This window comes from Silene latifolia, chromosome X (assembly GCF_048544455.1).
Source record: "Silene latifolia isolate original U9 population chromosome X, ASM4854445v1, whole genome shotgun sequence".
In the NCBI taxonomy this organism is placed as follows: domain Eukaryota; kingdom Viridiplantae; phylum Streptophyta; class Magnoliopsida; order Caryophyllales; family Caryophyllaceae; genus Silene; species Silene latifolia.
In genome coordinates this window covers 69,333,381-69,354,136 of record NC_133537.1, presented here as the reverse complement: position 1 = coordinate 69,354,136, position 20,756 = coordinate 69,333,381, and the positions used below count along the sequence as shown (strand labels likewise).

Below are 20,756 nucleotides of genomic sequence, written 5' to 3'. Positions count from 1 at the left end.
TTCTTTAGAGTTTCAACAACTTTTTCCTTGTCACTAACATTCACAACATCTTCATCAACGGGTTTCTTCGGCCCTTCATACCTTGTACCACTCCTCAAATGGATGGCACTCACCGATTCTTGTCTTGGGGGATTACCTTGAGGTGGTAACTGCCCCTTTTGTCTTTGTGAACTTGAAGATGCTAATTGAGACATTTGGGTCTCCAACATCTTTGTGTGAGCTAGTATGTTGTTAATGGTGATGTCTTTTGCTTGGCTATTCTTTTGCATTTGAGTGAAAAACTCTTGTTGGTTCTTTTGCATTTGGAGGACCGCTTTTTGAACATCAAAACCTTGGTCATTTGATTGAGTGTATGGAGTTTGATTTTGGAAACCTTGGTTTTGGTTGTAAAAGGGTCTTTGATTTTGGTTTCTCATTGGAGGTGGGGTGTATGTTGGTTGAGGGTTTTGAACATTTTGGCTTTTGTATGAGAGATTTGGATGGAATTTGGTGTTTTCATTGTAATAGTTGGAATAAGGGGTACCGCTCTTGTATGCTTGAAAAGCATTCACCTGCTCACTTGTTCCCCTACATTCACTTTGGTCATGTCCTAAGTTCCACAATTCTCACATATTCCACTTGGAATTGATGAAGATGCCACCATGGCATTAACATGTTGCTTTGGTGATTTTGAGGCTTCTTCAAGTTTAGCCATAGCCTTCTCAAACTTCAAATTAATGGTATCAATATGAGCACTAAGTTGAGCACTCAATTGAGTAATAGAGTCCACTTCATACTTTCCTCCTCTAGTAGCCTTCCGATGACTACTATATTGTGAGTTATGGACCGCCATTTCCTCAATATTGTTCCATGTTTGATTATCGTCAACTTCGGTGAACATACCATTTGATCCCATATTGAGAATGTTTCGGGAGTCTTCATAAAGACCATTCCAAAAATTTTGTACCAAGAACCACTCGCTAAGTCCATGATGAGGACATGAGCGACAAGTTCCTTTGAATCGCTCCCAAGCTTCATACAAAGATTATGCGTCCCTTTGTTTAAAACCCGTGATTTGGGCTCTTAGCATGTTAGTCTTTTCCGGAGGGTAGAACTTTTTGTAGAAAGCAAGAGCCAATTTCTTCCAAGTGTCAATACTAAGAGTAGCCTTATCAAGGCTTTTTAACCATTGTTTCGCGGTACCAATCAAAGAAAAAAGAAATAAGACCCATCGAATTTGGTCTTGAGTCACTCCGGTTTGTGAAATCGCATCATAATAGTCACAAAAAGTCTCCATATGAGAATGAGGTTCTTCACTAGGCATTCCCCCAAATTGACTTCTTTCAACTAATTGGATAAATGCGGATTTTGCAATGAAATTACCGGTCAAGTGTTGTGGTGTGGTAGTACCATTGGGTAGGTTATCCTCGGTTGGTACGAAATGTGATAAAAATTTAGGCATTGTGGGTTGATTTTGTGGTGGGTTTTGTGTTGGGTTCTCCTCTCCTTCTCTTGCAAAAGGGTTGATGAACTCAATATTGTTTGGTTGAATATCCACAATCTCACCAATACCTCTCAAAGTATTTCTAGCAAGTCTTCTATTGGTTGTCAAAGTTCTTTCAATTTCGTGATCAATGGGTAACAAGTTACCTTGTGATCTTCTAGACATGCAAAATATCAAACAACTTGAAAATGATTAGAACAAACCTTGAGGAGTTTTACCTCCCCAAGGCAAAGAAAGACACAACTAAGAACAATCAAAGAAAATCAAATCAAGTTAACACCGTTCCCGGCAACGGCGCCATTTTTTGTCGGACTATCATTTTCGGTTACTTGTCGTTAGTAGTACCTAAACCAAAACAATATTTATAACTTCACAAACTACTCTACTATTAGTAAAGAGGTAAGCAAAGGTCGGATCCCAAGGGACGGGTATTGATGTAGGATTTTCGATTGCAAGTAGTGGTGTCTAAGGGTGTCACAGTTTGGGTTGAGATAAGAAGATCACTAAACTAAATAACAATGTAAATAAACAAGCAAGATGATTAAATGAGATGTAAACAATTGATTAAAAGCACTAGGGTGTCATGGATTCATAGGGGATTCATGTGAATTGATCATATAAACATATTCTCAAATTATAAGCAAGCAATTATTGTTATGATAGGATCGAGTTGGTTTATATCTTACAATCCTAGGAAGGTTTGGGTCCCGGAGCCGAATCGATTAGATTGTACAACACCTACAAGTCGACTTAATCCTCCCTACTCAACTATATGCATGGTCTAATGAGACTCGAGTTGGTTTATGTCTTACAAGTCTCATTGAAAAGGTAAGTGATGGGTAAAAAAGGCAAGGATTCATAGGCTCGCATTTCATCAAACATAACATGTGCATAAGTTGAGATCACAATAAGCAAGCAAATAAATTATGTGAAGATATTAGATTAAGCATGAATCTTCCCCTATGTTGGTTTTCCCTAATTCCCCATTAACCCTAGCTAAGGAAACAACTCACTCATTATCAAGTTTAACATGCTAACAAGTTTGTCAAACATAATAACAAAGCAAAACATGATGAATGAATGGAAAATGATTAACAATAATTAAAACAAGGGTTAAGAGAATTATTGTAGATACCCAGTATCTGCTGAGACTCCAACAAACACCCGATGATTATCGGACTACAACATGTTTTGGAATCGCGGCGTTTGATCGACAGTTTGTGTAGAACTTTACGTCGGAAAACTTAAAACGATTCGAAAATAAAACATCTCAAAATATTTCAAAAATACCTGGAGTGTTTAATGCACGACGACGGGGTCGCAATGACACTAACTAGAGTCAAAACCGACACCGGACCAAAAACCGACTCAAAAATTCAAATCCCGACTCCAACAACGAGTCAAACCGAGTCAACCACCAAAAACAAAACATTTCAAACCTTCTACCTTAAGTTTTCCCGGATTCATGTTGGTCAAGTACCAAACATGTGACTACAAAACCTAGGATAGAACAAATCATGATTGCGTTTGTTGTGAAAGTGACAACACAACTCGAAGAACCGCGACGTGGCTCGCGCCTCTTTGAGCAGCCCAGGTGTCCACGTCGCTCAAAACTCACACAACCACTCATTCTTCTATAAATACCCCTTAAATTCCACCCATTTGAGAGTTACGCGAGTGTCCGCCCCCTCTTTTCTCCCTTAAAATTCTCGACTCGACTTCTTAAGTCACAACCCGACGTGTATTTACGACCTACCGATCGTAAACACGAGCCTTACACATTGTTTGGTACCGTTATCGTGCATTAAATCACTTGACCGACCATTTCGACCACTACACCATCACTAACATTAAAACACTCTTTTTACTTACCAAAACGGTTTTAAACCGAGTTTTTTCCGATCAAACGAGTTGTTACACTTACGTCGGTCACTCGCCATAACCAAACATGTAAGTATGAGGGTGTAAAAATCCTCTTTTATTATGTTTTCATTTGTTTTATGACTATAACATGCTAAAACATGCATAACATGAACAAAAACATGGAATAAACGAGCCAAAATTGATTTTTGGTCTGAGGCAGAAGCCCCTTAGGTCGCCAACTTGCCCGCGCCTAAATGGGGTGCTCAGACCAGAGATCAACCGTTTTTATTCTCGTCATTTCCCTTTATTCCATCTTCATATTTGTAATCGGTTTTCACCATTTCAAATATTTTCGAACCCATTTTATTTTACTTCATTTGTTTTAACCATAAAACATTTTTCACCCTTGGTTCCTCATACCATGACAGTTAAATCCATGTTTCGGTGATAATATTTGGTTAATGACATTTAAAAGGTATTTTAAAGCCTTTTATTTCATTTCTTTACATTTTCAAACAAACATATTAGTCTCCAACACAAAGTCATCCTTGGTTCTACATACCATGCCGGATTTTAACCCGGGTACGATGATGAGTATCGACTAATTACATTCAAATGGACTTAAGACAATTAGTCCATAATCACTTTCAAAACTATTCATGTCAAGTTTGTCAAATCGAACCCGACACCGAATATTATCAAAATAATGATGATTATTCGAGTCTAGTTCTTCAAATCACCAAATGCGGTCTAAACGACCCCTTCAAATCAAACCGGGTTCAAATACCCATTTTCAATACGTTTTATAACGTTTTCTAAAAGGTCAGAACACGGCACATAAATCGTGTCCTAACCCGCGCCTAAACAGGCTCTCCATTTCTCATTTTCAAAACCAGAGGGAGGCCCCTTACACCACCGGCTGGCTCGCGCCTCATATAGCCGTCTGGTACAGGGCCTGTTCCCTTCCAGCATTAGTCCAGGACGATCCCGACTCCGGTTAGCCCGGATATAAGACGGATCAGATGACTATTTGTTTATTCAAAATCACATTTGCAAAATGTCTTACTAAGACAAATGGATCATAATATGCACCCTAAACCTAAATTGGTAAATGGATGTTTAATTTCCGTCTTGCATGCAAATCAATCATTAATCCAACTCGACATCTTACACTTGATACTTGGATTAAATCAACTGACTTAGAAAGCTCTCACATGTTAGGTTTAAATTATTGGATGCGCATTCATGCATTTAAACCGTTTTATCAACTTTTGCATTAAACCAACCAAGATCGATCAGTAGAGGCCACTAAACGCGGGCGGGATTTGGTGTCTGAGTAAAGGGCTTCCCAATACATACCTTCACCTCTTACTCAGAAACTTTGGATAGTGGACGACCTTATCCAGGGTGTATGAGAGTCATTCTAGAGATAGGATGCTAAAGAGGGACGATTTCCTTATCTTTAGCACCTATGTCAAACGCTGCTTTGTGCTTCGATTTGACCGAGGTATAAAGTGGATTTCGAACGGGTTCCAGGCATCCCACAAATGCTTGGTGGTGACTCCGAACATCTCTAATCGTTTTGATACCCTTACCGAGACGAAACCGACCGATCTAAAGCGATCCGGTCGAAAGCATTTTTACGCCGCCGAGCGTGGCTTTCAAAAAGACCGCTGTATGTCCACAGATTGAAGTGGGCTTTCAGGTGGGCCATGTCCACAATTATAGCTAATGATGATTCCAAAATAATAAGCAAAGAATAATAGAAGTACTTGATGATTGATGGAAGGTTGTCAATCTCCCAATAATACCCAAATAATCTTCAATTACCCAAAATAAATGATGAACAATAGAGAAATTAAGAAAATGAGATTTGTATTAATGCTTAATTAAAAGTTGATTACAAGATTAAAATGAGATTAGGAAGAACATAAATAATATTAAGGATTGATGATAATCTAATTAGTACAATGGGGTATTTATAGTGAGGATTAGGTACATAAATTAGGGTTACTAAGGGGCTTAAATGACGATTAAGACCCTTAAGAAAAGTTGAGGAAATGCTCCTCTCGAAGGAAGATGCTAGTCTTCTTTTTGCTAGTCTTTCAAAAATATGCGCATCCCGAGTGGAACAAGGAAGAGACGTGTTGTACTGGGCAGGAATCCGAGCGGCCAAGGGGTCGAGACGAGCAATTGCAGTGGTGCAGGACGAGCGGATTGTATGGTGGGACGCTCGGATTGTGTGGGTCTGGGACGAGCGGACAGGGTGGTGGGATGCTCGGATTGTGGAGGTGGGACGAGCGTCCCGAGGCTGCGACGGGCGGATTGTAGTCCAGCAAGCTTCTTCCTCTTTTCTTCTTTTCTTCTTCCAACAATCCTCAAGGATCTTGTCGGAGATGCAAGGATCTTCTTTATCATTGCCCATCTACTACATTATTTACATAGGCCTTCTAGTCTTGTCTTCACTTTGATGCTTGGTCATTAGATTCGATCAATTTAGCTTCATTTTGCCATGAAAATGCAAGGTTTGCACTCCTCTCCTACCAAGGGAACAAAACCTCAAGGAATACGCAAAACAAAGGACTAAAGATAGTAAATGACCCAATTATGCACTAAAAAGCATAGGAACGAGGCTATTCGGGGACTAAATATGCTCAAATATTGGTCACATCAGCACTCGTATTATCACATAAAATAGGAATACATCCTACGTCAACACCATAATCACGTAATTGTTGCTTAAGACAAATTGAGTACATACCATCTGCCCAGACGATATATTCGGCCAAAGCTGAGAGGGCAACCGAATTTTGCTTCTTTGAACCCCACGTAATGATGCACGGTCCAACGAATGTGGCAACACCTGACGTGCTTTTTCTGTCTAGAGAACATCTGGCATAGTCGGCATTAGAATAACCAACTAGGTCAAAATTACACTCCATTGTATACCATAGATATAGCTTGACCGTTCCAATTAAATATCGTAAAATTTGTTTTACGGCTGTCATATGCGATTCTTTGGGAGATGATTGATATCTCGCACAAACGCATACGCTAAACATAATATCGGATCTACTTGCAGTCAAATATAATAATGACCCAATCATCCCACGGTAAGTTGTTTCATCAACCGGTTTACCGTCTTCATCTAATGTCAATTTCTTATCTGCAACCATCGGTGTAGGCATAGCATGAGAATTTTCCATTCCAAACTTGCGAATCAATTCCTTGATATATTTTTGTTGATGGATTTTAATGCCTTCATCAGTTTGTTGTATTTGCAGACCTAGGAAGAATTTCAATTCTCCCATCATACTCATTGACACGGCTATCGCAACCCTATCAAAGATAAAACCTAACGGTCTCAACTAAAATGTAGCAGAGGCAGTCGAGTATCGAATCCACAGGGAGGTAACGTAACTATAGCTGTCTATTTCTAAGCCTATGGTAACAATTGGGGGTTTGTTTGAAATTGGTTCTAAACTACGAAGTCTGAAGGGAAGAGAAATAAGGCAAAGAGTAAATAAAGCAATAAAATATGATTAAACTATCAAGAAGAGAGGGACATGTCGGGATTTCGGTTCACTACGGTAGTCCAATAACTCAGCTATAAATGACTCGATTTAACTAATGTGAGACGGATGTTAAAAGGTCCTTTCGGTCCACTTTCTATCCTAAAATACCACTAACTTAACTTTCGTCCTCATTAGGGTAGTCTACTGTTTATAGCAGGCCTGTTTAGTCCAATCTTTCGATCCAGGATTAAATTTAGCCAGTTTAATGGGTGACATAGAAGCGTGCACTCAACTAGGTCGGGAATTACAGTTAAATTTTTTTTTTTTTTGGTGGAATGTAAAATTCTCATTAATAATTAAGAATTGAGGTACAAGACACCAACTTCACCATACAAGGCACAATATATTTAGTAGGCTAATACAGAATTAACCCATGCTATATCTCTACTTCTAAGGCTCTCAACTTTTAATACATTCATCCTAGCTTTAACTCGTTCCTGGACTCTATGCACAAGACAATCAGGATGCTGCACGAGTTGCTCTACTCTACATTTGTTACGTGTTTCCCGATCGTAAATCGACTAGACAAAGACAAACAAAGATGATTTTCTTCTTCAAAGAAGGATTTGCAATGCCATTTCGAGACCCCCAAGTGATGATATCCCCATGCCAATCAACACCCAGCCACTGCCTGATCTTTCCTGCACATCTAGCACTGAAACTACAATCAAAAAACAGATGACTGTGTGTTTCAGGTGCCATGCCACAAAGATAGCATAAGCCATCATTAATAACACCAAACCGCAATAATCTATCCTTAGTCTGCAGCCTTTGTTGAATAAAGAGCCAACAAATGAAATTGTCCTTGGGTAAACTGAGCCTGTTCCAAACCAGAGGAAGCCATACTTTCTTGCCCTGAGCATTGAGGAGCCAATTATAGACCAGATCAGAACAATACGGTTTAGCTTGACCAAGTGATTGCTCAGAAAACCACTGTGCAATTTATCCTTAACCTTGCATAACTGTCTCCATGTCCAGCTAGTGGAAATAGAAGGAGTATACAACCACCAGTCTGCTTGCTTTATAGAAACATGGTGAACCCACTTCACCCAGAGACAGTCCTTCTTACTAGCCACCCACCAAATATACTTTCCAAGCATTGCAATATTCCTCATGTGACAATTATCAATGCCCAATCCTCCATAGATTTTAGGCAAACAACAGGTGTCCCATGAGACTGCAGGGACTTTGTGATGCTCATCACTGCCAGACCAAAGGTAAGCTCTACATATACACTCTACCTTATGAATGATTCCCTTTGGCAAGAGGAAAACTCTTGCCCAGTAACTATGCAGCTAAGATAAAACTGTTCGAACAAGAACCAGTCTCCCAGCATAGCTGAGATGCTTAGCCCCCCAGCTCCTTATCCTCTCCACCATTTTCTCAACAAGCTTGTTGCATTCCAGATTAGACAGTCTCTTATAGGAAATAGGAATACCAAGGTATCTGAAAGGGAATTTGCCCTTCTGAAACCCAGATAAAAGAAGAATTTCTTCAGCTACAGGGTTAGGAACTCCATTCATAAAAATATCAGATTTGTCCTTGTTCATGCAGAGACCAGAAGCATCAGAAAAACTCATAAAAGCCCTTATAATAATCTTAACAGAATCCTGATCCCCTCTGCAAAAAATAAGAAGGTCATCAGCAAATGCCAGATGACACAAACCCATTGCCTTGCACAGAGGGTGAAACCTAAACTGGGGTTTTAGGGTCACAAGATCAAGGATCCTAGTAAAATACTCAAGGCAAAGAGTAAAAAGAAGAGGAGACATAGGATCTCCTTGTCTAAGTCCTCTCCTACCCTTGAAATAGCCAAACTGAGATCCATTGAGAGAGATAGTGTATGTAGGTGTAGTCACACACTGCATGATCCAATTAATCATCTTAGGAGGAAATTTAAAGGCATATAGCATGTCCTCCACAAAAGTCCACTCAATTGAATCATAAGCTTTCCTTAAATCAATTTTCATCATCACCCTAGGAGAGCAAGCTCTCCTATTATAGAGCCTTACAAGATCTTGACAAATCATAATGTTGTCCACAATGTCCCTTCCTTGAATGAAAGCACTCTGATTAAGACTGATAATATCAGCTAATGCCCCAGCCAACCTGCCACATATGACTTTGGAGATGCTTTTAAAAAGAACATTGCAACAAGCAATAGGCCTGAAATCCAACACAGAACAAGGGACCTCTTTTTTAGGAATAAGTGTCAACACTGTAGAATTAATTTGCTGCAACAGTTGACCCTTATCAAAGAATTCCATCACAGCTGCAATAACATCCTCACCAATCACAGGGAAAGCATCCTTAAAGAACCCAGCAGAGTATCCATCAGGACCAGGGGCTTTCTCATTAGGAATGGAGAAGAGGGCCTGTCTGATCTCAGCGGCAGTCACAGGTTGACAAAGATTGATACACTGATCAGGGGTAAAAATTTTGCCCCTTCTAATTACACCAGCATTGACAGTGGTCACAGGAGCAGAACTGCCAAGCAAGGAAATGTAATAATCAATGAAAGCAGCTTCAATGGAAGAATTGTCAGAACAAAGCCTACCAGTCATATCCTTAATGGCCAGAACCTTATTCTGAGCTCTTCTAGCTCTAATAGAACTGTGGAAATAATGGGTGTTATCATCATTACAACACATCCATTGAATCTTAGCTTTTTGCCCCAGAAACAGATTCTTAGCCTCATCTAATTCCTTGAAAGTGTTAGAGGCAATCTTTTCTTCAGACTGCAGAACCAGGTTCCTAGGATCCAAGTGGAGCTTTGTTTGTACCTCCTGAAGATACATTTTGGCTGCACTAGCAGAGTTAATAATATCACCATACCCTTCCCTATTAAGTCTCTTAAGGGGGGTTTTTAAACGTTTAAGTTTAATGGCCACCTGAAACATTCTGCATCCCCTCACAGCAGCAGACCAGGTTTGTTGCACAATACTCAGAAACTTCTCATCTTTGCCCCACATATTAAAATATTTAAAACTATTGTTCTTTCTATCACAGTCCTCCCAAAGACTAAGGATGCAAGGACTATGATCATACAAGCCTTCAGGTAGAAAGTTAGCAATACCAGAAGGGCCATTCAGGATCCAAGCAGCATTTGCCATAACCCTATCAATCCTGCTGAACACCCTGCAATCACCTTCCTGTTTATTGTTCCAAGTAAAATATGCCCCAGTCACAATTAGATCATACAACCCACAAACATCCACACAATCTTGGAATGCTTTAACCTCAGCAGCCGTGACACTAGAACCAATTCTCTCATCAAAGTGAAGAACATTATTAAAGTCTCCCATGACAATCCATGGCTCCACACAGATAGCCTTCATTTGAACTAAAGAATTCCACAGATCATGTCTATCACTGTCCTTATTGCATCCATACACCATTGAGCAAACCCAATTATACCCAGACTGTAAGTGAGAAACATGTAAGTGTATGACTTGTACCTCTTTCTTAATGATACTAACATTAAAAATAGAAGGATTCCAAAGGATCCAAATCCTCCCCCCATCTCTAATGTCATTATTAACTTCATAACTCCAACCAGTCCCTAAACCACTAATAACCTTGCTAATATTTATTGATTTTACCCTAGTTTCAATTAAGCCAAAGAGACCAACATTATTCATATGCAAGAGTCTTCTTATATCTCCTTGCTTATTCCTTTTATTCAAGCCACGAACATTCCAAAAGCCAATACTAACCATTAGGATGTAAAGAAAACTTCCCCTTACTGAGACTGTTCAGAAGGTTTTTCCTAATGGAATGCTGAAGTACATCCATGAAAGTAGGACCATTCTGACCACAACCAGTCTCTCTTCTAACAACCTTGTCCAACAACCTGGCAGGAGTAATAGAATTCAGCACAGAACCCTGGTAAGGCATGGGTGTTACAACAGTTGAGGGATCCAGAGTGGGCAAAACCTCAGGAATCCCAGTCTGTGTCACCTGTACCTGAGGTTTGGTCACAGGAACAGGAACTTTAGGCACCAACACCTTCTGCACAGGCTTCTGTACTTTCTGGAGCTTCTGTTTTTTGCAAGCACCTGTTTCATGACCAATCCCTGTACAGGTAGCACAGACAACCGGTTTCCATTCATAAAACACTTGCTGCTTAACCAGATGCCCCAATTCATCAACAAATTCAATAGAATCAGGTAGAGATTGACCAGTTCTCACCTCAACCATGTACCTAGCATACTCCAGGAACTCTTTCTCCTGAGTAGCACGGTCACATCTCAGAGGAGAACCAATCAATCCAACTATTTTAACCAGAGCAGGTCCCCAAAACTTGTAATTCAAGTTATACAGACGAATCCAGACAGGCACAGCAGATGGAACAATTTTCTCCAGTTTCGATTCAGGAGTCCAATCCTTAATAATAAAAGGTTTATTATCAAAGAAAGTAGGACCAAACTTAAGCGCCTTCATCTTATCCTCTCCCGTCTTAAATCGAACCAGACAAACACCATTAATCTGAAAAGCAATCTTATCTATTGCAAGAGTCTTCCAAATCCTTCGAACAAATCCTCCCAAAACAGCACTAGGAGGATTCGCTCCAAGGACGTAACATATAACCGATGTCGACCAAAAATCCAGTTCACTCTTAACATCATCAGTTGTAAGCTGTAACAGAGGCTTACCAGCAGCTTGTGAATTAGGACGACGACGGCGAACTTCTTGCCATTCCTCATCATCAGTAGACTTATCCTCCTGTATTACTTCAAGTTCCTTATCGAGATTGAATGCGCGTAACTTCGCAGCTTTGGAACTCTCAGCAATACAAACAGTTGAAGCAATTTCACTCAGTTCATTATTATTTGGCGTAATATTATTATTTTGTGATTTAGTATTTGATTTAGTGTTATTTTGTGATTTAGTATTTGATTTAGTATTATTTGGCGTAATATTATTATTTTGTGATTTAGTATTTGATTTAGTATTATTATGTTTGTGTTTGAATTACAGTTAAATTGCTATAGTGACAGAGTCTCGTGATTAATTCGTCTAATTCATCTACTAAATCGTCATCTTTCTACCGTAGATTCCCTAATCCTAACATGAAGGGAGTTTAGCTACTCATGTCGGTAATTAAACTAATAGCAGACAAATTTCCAGCAGAAAACATAATGAATAAATAATAAAACGCAATAATGAAACTAGGGCAAAGGAAAATAAGAACACAAATGAGAAATTAAAGCAACAAATGATTACTATTAATAAAAGGAGAGAAAGGATTACAATCAGTGCGAATCCGGCGTAAAGAACAACTGAATCCGATCAACAATAATCCCAAGGAAAAGTAACAGTGAAGGGAAGGAAAGCTACGTACTAAGGTTTCAGTAAAAGAGTTGATAGATTAAAGGATAAGACCCCCTCATTAACCTAATTAACTTAGGTTTATATAGAAAAGTACTAAAGCTTTGCGAAACAAAATAATACACGGACTGATTAAAAGCCCATGCTCATAAAAACCACTCGATCGAGTGGATTAAACCACTCGATCGACCAAATTCTCAGCAAAAGTCACTCGATCGACCAATGGGTTACTCGATCGAGGACTTGGTCTTGTGTATTTTACTCGATCGACGAGGAACAGCTCGATCGACCATCGTAAGTGTAGAAACCACTCGATCGACTGAGAAACAGCTCGATCGAGTGACTATGTCTTCATTTCAGCTCACGTCTTCACTCAAGTGCTTCGCAATGCGTGCCATGACGCTTCCAAGTGCAGCGTCTCACTCTGGGACAATCCCGTCTCCTCTAAATGCATGCAAAAAGGACAAAAAGGAGTGTGGTTCCACTACTTTCGCGATCATCCCTACAAAAAGGACAAAATACACCAAAGTAGACAATTCGGGGCAAAATACCATAAAAACAGTATAGAAATGCATAGAAATACGTGCTGAAATAGGCTAAAAAGACTATACATTAGGCACGTATCAAATCTCCCCAAACCAAACCTTTACTCGCCCTCGAGTAAACTCAAAACTAAACTAATGGAACGGAAATGATAACTCAGAGCTAGCTTAACTTGTCTACTTGAACCAGTTTAATGCAACAAAAATCAACAGTTAAAGCCAAGCAACAAGACGAAACGAATTATAAGTCGTTCGTAAGTAAAGCCGACCTATCGACCTTGCAAGACCAACAAAATCGGACTCTCACGTGGTCACTCTTCTCTCATGAAGCAAAGGGCAAATGTAGTATGTAAAGAGAGAAGAAAAGACAAGTCACTCACCTAATCTGCGACCTACATAACATGCATGCAACAAAAATGAAAGACAATTCAAGTACTAATGCACAAATTCCAACCGATAATGTCCGTCACAGCCGAGGGTTTGCAAATAATATGGGAATAGTGAGGTTCAGGTGAGAAAGGCAAAAACAAGTTATGGAAAAGTGGAGGTAAAAGCGTCAAGCTAATTCCTAACAGGACCATAATGAAACCATCCGGATCTCAACTGACTGAAAACTAAGTACAAGTGCCCTTTACTTGGCACGAAACTCACTAGACTCAAAGCACAATCTCCTCAAAAAATATGGGATAGAACGGAGGAGTCAGACGGTGACAAACTTCCTCTTTTAAAAACATCGTCTGAAACAACTAACTGAAACGAACAACCCTTTTCGATTGTACGTCTTCAAACATCTTCTCAACTCTGACAAGAGGGCACAACTATTTTCACAATTTTTCTTTCTTTCTTTTTTTTTTCTTTCTCTTTTTTTTTCTTTTCATTTTTTTTTTCTTTTGTTTTTTTTTCTTCTTTTCTTTCACGTTTTCTTTCCTTTTTTTTTCAATACTTTTTTTTTCCTTTCCTCCTTCCTTAATACAAACACCAACTCCAAACAAGAATTACGGACCAAACTGCAATGGAAAACATACCACAAAAGAACATACTAACTAGCTTGACTAGGCAGGCTTAGTTTGGAATGTAGCTAATGGGTCAAAAAGGCAAGTTTTGGCTAATGTGGAGCTAAATGGGTGAAAGATATAAAGAAGGGGAAATTGCAAGACCCTCCCTGCATGTGACACCAACCACAAACCCGAATATGTGCATTTGACGAGAAATTGAATGTCATAAATGTGCAAAAGAGATGAACATGCTATGCAAGGAGTACTACTCTCAAAATTCCTAATGAACTGGTCATAAATGGCACCAGTTATGGCTCTAAAAACTCAGAATTTTTAAGTAGTTTGCCAGTTTATAGGTCAAGTCTAAACAGTCAGCTTATATTTGAACAGAAATTCGTAGATTATGCGTATGACAAGGCTAAAAACTATCAATAAAAGTGCAAGGCTCAAGTAAAATGACAAGTTATAGTGCAATTTCATCACGGGAATCTACCGTTCCGACTCAACCTATATGCAAAAGTAAACGTGAAATGTTTTTGAATTTTTGAAATTTTTCTAATTTTTTTGGATTTTTGAATTTTTTTTTATTGAAGATAAACAACGATGCAAGCTGAAAAATTAAACGTGAATGCAAAACAAATGCAGATGCAGACTCAAAAGGATGCAATACCCTCCCCAAACCAAAACGGACAACGCCCTCGTTGTCCTCCAGCATACACCAGCAGAAAAATGGGGAACGGGAATATACAACCAACAAAATAAAAATAAAGGAGACGAAATAAAAAGAGTAAGAGAACATACAAAACACGAACTTCCCCAAACCAGCCAGAAAACTGGGGAAGTGAGTAGACCAGTAGCTACTCGTCGTCGGCGCCGCCTCCATGGTACTCCAACCCAACAAAACGGTTTCCCCAAACCAGCAACAAACTAGGGGAAACTCTAATCGCCATCTCCAGCCACATCCTCCGGACCTGGTGTAAACGGGGGGTCGCTCGCCTCCTCTCTGGCAGCTTGCTGTGCCGCCTGCTCAGCCCGCAACCGCACCTCTCGTGCTACCGGTGTCTCCTCCGCCTCGTCCTCTGAGTCAGAGGGGAGTGGAGGGTACCCACCCTCTGGGTATCGGTAGAAGGAGGGATGCGGCCACCCCTCTGGAATCGGTCGCCATGCTCGGATATGGAACTCGTAGAGCGGGAATACAGCCAAGGCCATATCCCGTCGCATCTCGAAGGTACCGCACATATCCGAAGCGGGCATCACGACGCCCTTGGTCCATGACCTCGGGTGCCCCTAAAACAGGAGGGCAAACAAAATTGGCCGGCAAGGCCGAACCAGAAGGAGGAGGGGTAAATGGAGGTGCAGGCGTGGGAGTCTGTGTGGGTCCAGTCTGAGTCTGAGCCGGAGTCTGAACCTGAGGGGTAGATGACTCTCCGGCCTCCCGCTTCCTCTTCCTAGAAGAAGAAGTAGGGGTAAGGGTAAGGTGGTAGGTGGGTGGAGGTGGCCTCGCTCCCTCAGCAGCAGTCGAGGGCGGTAAAAGTGGAGGAAGGGTAGGGCACGGCAAGGTAACAGACGTGGAACCACAAATCTTCCACGTCCTCGCGCCCTTCGTCTTTGGGAACCAGGCGAAGTCAGCCATGGCAGCCAAATCAAGGCAAGCCTGCTTTTGAGGCGCAGTAAGTCCAGGCTCAGTGAGGTAAAGATGGCGGGCAATCCTAGTCACTAGCCCGCCGCAGACAACAGAGGTCTTGACCCTCGTCCCAATCCCGTTCCAATGCTGAGCTACCAAGTAAGCAATGTTTAGAACAAACGGGGTACCGTAGTCAATGTTAAGGTACCCCGCGAGGATCGCTAGCTCAGTGTTGGTCACGTTATTGGGCTCAGGTCGCCCAAAGATGGTCTCTCCTATCAGTCGCAAGAAGTAACGGGGGGCAGGTAAGTGTACGTGGGCTCCCTTCCGTGCGGGGAAGGGAGTGTGAAAAAGCGCAGCCCAAAGTGGCTGAAGGAGATCCCGAGGTGGGTCGGTGGGACCGTCACTAACGAGGCCAAGAACCTCCCCAAACCTGGCCAAAGTCCAGTGGTGCGACTCATTGCGGAGTCGGAAGTGGATGCAAGGACTAGAGGGGTTGGAATCATAAGAGTCGGTGTCAAAAGAGTAGGAGCTGAAAAACTCGTATGTAGGGATACGAATAGCAGCTTCCTGCATGGTAATCACACCCGACATACCCGTCCCGTTCAACAAACTACATACCTCCTCATAAATTCCTAAGGTCTCTAGGTCAGTCCGTGCAATGAAACGGGTGGAGGAGAGGGGATAACGAAGCAAAGCGGATAACCGAGTCCGGTGATCCGCGGAAGCGAAACGTACCGTGGGCATCCCTGGTAAAGGGGTGAGAGCAGCCTCTCCCGTAACAACAGCTCCAGAAGGGCTGGAAGTAAGGGCTAACTGGCTAGCCGGCTGGCTCGGCCTAGGTGGCAGCATACCAGGTTGCGGGAATTGAGGCGTGGCTCCTCGACCCAGCATAGAGAACGGCCTGGCAGGTGTAGAAACAACAACTGAAGCTGCCGTGACTGACTAAGGCGAAGCTAGTGGCAACAAAGCAGGGGCCACGACTCGCTCGAGGATGGATCGAGGCGGTACTAGTTGAAGGTAAAGAACCGGTATCCATCCCGCAACATGGTAAAGGCATGGTAAGAAAAACGGCCGCTAACCGTGGCTAAAATAACACGTTAACCAAAGATGTGACAAAGACATAAAGGCCCTATCAAATAAAGATAATCGACTCTCAGCAGATAAAATCCAACAATCCTCAATAAGTTTGAAGTACAAGACGTGAGTGATGATAAAATGACAATGTAATGATCTGCTAACGGAGATTAAAAACAAAGATGAAAAACTCGCATGATAGCATGTAAGTCCCCTAGCGATCGAAAAATTTCGACTCACAAAGGCATGATTCCCAATGAGTTACAAAGATGTAAAGGCGATAGGAGACGGAAAAAGCGGTTAACTACAAAGAAACAAGTATGCAAGAACCGAAGTTAAACAAGCAAGAAAGCATATAGACCGTCGACGATGGTCGAAAAATTCGACTTAGAAGCCCTAATCGCGGGAACTCGCGCAAATTTCGAACTAAACATGTGAAAACAGTGAGGAATTGAGATATGATCATCAAGCAAGCTAAATAAGGGCACACAAACACAATTAAGTCGAAAAAATTCGACTAAATATGGATATTCAAACCCTAATTCGATTTTTTACCTCATAATAATCAAAGTAATTGAAATTAAAATGCAAAAAAGGTAAAAGGAATGCTTACTTGGTGAGAATGATCCTACAATTGCAATTAAACTTCAAATAAACAAGCAACAATGGCGATTTAACAGCTTAAAACCGCAAACCCTAAATCCCCTTAAATACCGAGAAAACGAGCACAAATAGGGGGGGGGGGAAACAAGGGGCTTTTGAAGATTATTGTGCAAGGAAGGAATTGTAGGTGGCGGATTTGGTGATTTGGGCAAGAAAATGGGGATTTGGGGGAATGGAAAACGCAATTAGGGAGAGGGGTTAGACGGAATTAGGGATAGAAATGAATTAGAAAAGGAAATAAAGAGTTTAAGTTTAGAAAACTCCCGTGTCCTGTTCATACCACTCGATCGAGTGGTTTTAAATCACTCGATCGAGGACTTTTGATGTCCCTGTTGCTCGATCGAGTACAATGCACTCGATCGACCAGTTCCTCTTTTGGCCTTTCTCGATCGAGTAAATAGACTACTCGATCGACCCTTTTTCCACTCGATCGAGTACAGAAAGTACTCGATCGAAGGCTTTCCTCTCGTAGGCTCTTGAATTTTCGTCTTTTCTTCCTTGAAATGCGTGAAACTTCCCCAAACCTGCATAAGACAAGTGGAAAAATTTCCCAAAATACCAAAAACGCAAAAAACACAGTCTATAGTCTTACGTATACGCTAAAAATTGTCTAAAACTAATTGTCCTAATTAAAACGCAATAAAATAAATTCAAAAGAAATTCAAAATTGTCTATTACAAGGTGTTACACGGGGCATTTCCCCGTTTAATTCCCATCAAATTTCAGTAGCCCCTTCGTGGGCTTCTAACTGGAGGACGTCACCTCAGCAATACTGACCGACCTCTTTATTTTCCATGAGCTTGAATCACTGTTTGCAACAGTAGGAGGAATGTAGTTCCAATCCACGTAGGTTCGAACTTGCTTCGTCCTTGCTCCTCTGTCACCTTCTTTGGCATCCTTGTTTCCAATTTGATTGATAGTGGTTGCACCATGTCCCTTGACAGCTCCTTTCTTGCTTTCATCTGTACCTGCAGCAAGGAAAACAGACGAACTTTCCTCCTTTTTGCTCTCAGTATGAGGCGGAGGGTTAGCAATAACAGCAATATTCTCCAAATTTTCATCTGGAGTGTCAATAATAGGACTAATAGAAGAAAGAGCATTGCAAGGCCGGCCTTGCATGGAGCTCTCCGAACTTGACCGATGAAAATCGCTCCTCGTCCCCTACCCGGAAGGTCAAAGTCTTCCCCCTGACGTCTATTACTGCACGGGCAGTGGATAGGAATGGTCTCCCTAAAATGATAGGGGTGTGTGCATCTTCGGGGATGTCTAGGACAACAAAGTCGACGGGAATAAAGAACTTCCCGATCTGAACAGGTACGTCTTCTACTATACCTAATGGCCGTAATAGACTACGGTCGGCCATCTGGACAGTCATGTTGGTGCAACTCAGCTTTGTCAAACCAAGTCTCTTAGCCAGAGACAAAGGTAAGACACTTACGCTAGCGCCTAAATCGCATAACGCATTATCAATCAATTGCATACCGATATGACACGGAATCGAAAAACTACCCGGGTCTGATTGCTTAGGGGGTAACTTATTTTGAAATAGGGTGACCCCACCTCGAGTCAAAGCTACGGTCTCATTGTCATTAATAGTCCTCTTACGTGCTAAAATTTCTTTCATAAACTTTAAATAAGAGGGTACCTTAGTTAGCAATTCAGTGAACGGCACGGCACGACTTCCGTGCTTTTCAAAAGTTCGACAAATTTGCCAAATTGTTGATTAACTTTGGTATTCTCGCAGGCCGCCTCGGGAAGGGAACCGTGATTGGTATCTCGAGTCCCTTGTTTCTCTCTTCCAAAGTGTCTTCCTAAGTGCAAGTTCAATATCCTTTGGACGCTTCTTACCTCTCGAACGAGGTCTTTCCGGTGATATCTCGCTTAAACGAGCACTAGCGTGCTCGTATAAGCTTCCCGTCATCAATACCACTCGATCGACCAACTTCCTCACTCGATCGAGTTGTTTCTTCATCATTGTCGATCGATCGAGTAACATTGCCACTCGATCGACCAACTTCACCTTCCTGTTCACTCGATCGAGCAGGGGAATTACTCGATCGACCTGTTTCTTCACCATTTCCACTCGATCGAACACCAGCCCTTCATCGATCGAGTAATCGCTTTGTCGTGAGTCCTTTTTTCTTGACAAGACAATCGTTCACCATCGCAATGGCTTCCTTAGGTCTCGATTTTTGCACTTCGGTCCTTCATAAGAAAGACTGCTTCTCAATTCTATCAAGTTTACCGTCTCATGTGGATTCTTCTCATTTTGAGTCGGTAGTTAACCCGGCTTCCTCGAGGATTGATTTGCAGCAAGTTGGGCAACTTGAGTCTCAAGTGCCTTATATGACGCGTTTTGTTGTTGATTTTGTTGATCATTCAGATGCAATTGCTTCGATATGGCTTGCATCATGGACTTAAGCTCACCCAATTCACTCACCCCACTAGAAGATGTACTTTGGTTAGGAGGGTTGAAAGAGGGAGGCTTCGATAGCCCTGTTGATTCTTGTTGTGGAGGAATGTACGGCACTGCGGAGGGGCAAAGTGGGATTGAGCACATTCTCGATTGCTCCACCTCAAATTGGGGTGGACATTCGCTCGTAGAAATCATTGTCTTTGCCTGTAGTGTTGAAAGGCAAAGACATTGCTCAAAAGAATCGGGACAATGATCTCGAGACGTGTCCCTCTCCCCCACATCTTCTACGGACGAAAGGACCGTCTCGTCATAGCATTAACTCGATACATGCCTCCCTTGGAGGCTCCTCCTAGCTCATACTTGTCAAACCTTGCGAAGAGCTTCAAGTGCAAATGACGACAGAAGAAGATTCAGCAACTCTTCTTTGATTTCCTCTCGAGTTCCCATATTCAGCCTTATGGATGGCCAAATCATCTATGATCTTCCACCCTTGGTTGCTCCCAAGTTTTCAAAATCGGCCATTGGCTGCAAAGATCCAAAATAGCCCTCGATCGATCGTCGTACAGACCATTATAGAAATGATTGCACAAGCTCCATTTTTCGAAACCATGGTGCGGTATGGTACGCACTAGCTTCTTAAATCGAACCAATGCCTCGTGAAAGTTCTCGCCAGGCCCTTGTTTGAAGCTCGTTATCTGAGCTCTAATGGCAATAGTCCTTGATGCAGAAAAGTACTTCTTATAGAACGCTAAAGCCAATGAATTCCAATCGGTTATACCGTGAGCGGACTCGGTCCAAATCCCTATACCACTCCCCTCGCAAAGATCGCGGAGTGAGAAAGATGAACATGGTTTCTTTTATCCGATCTCGTCATCACGCCAAGCAGTGGGGGTATGGAGCAGCAATAATCAATAAAAGTCTCCATATGCTGAGCTGCATCTTCGATTGCTCCCCGAACCGATTTCTCTCGATCAAGCCGATATACGCAGTTTTTTTGGTTCGACTTTCCGAGCTTCCCGGTAACTCGAACCCCTTGTAAAGATCCTCACCGTGGGGTTCAGAATGACTGGCAATGGTCGCTTCTTCGGCCATTTCGGGAAAGTCTGGAAAAGTGACGGTTTCAACCGATGAGTGTGAAATCGAGAGGAAGGTGGATTATCCTCGAACGCTTCGTTCTCGTAATAGTT

At 41.7% G+C, this 20,756-nt stretch overlaps 1 non-coding gene across 1 annotated transcript; it reads left to right on the top strand.

Moving 5' to 3' along the window:
• The first annotated feature begins 962 nt into the window (after positions 1–962).
• LOC141624743 (small nucleolar RNA R71) lies at positions 963–1,069 on the top strand. The gene has a single exon (XR_012534548.1). It is a non-coding gene; the product is annotated as a small nucleolar RNA R71 (small nucleolar RNA).
• The last annotated feature ends 19,687 nt before the right edge of the window (positions 1,070–20,756 follow it).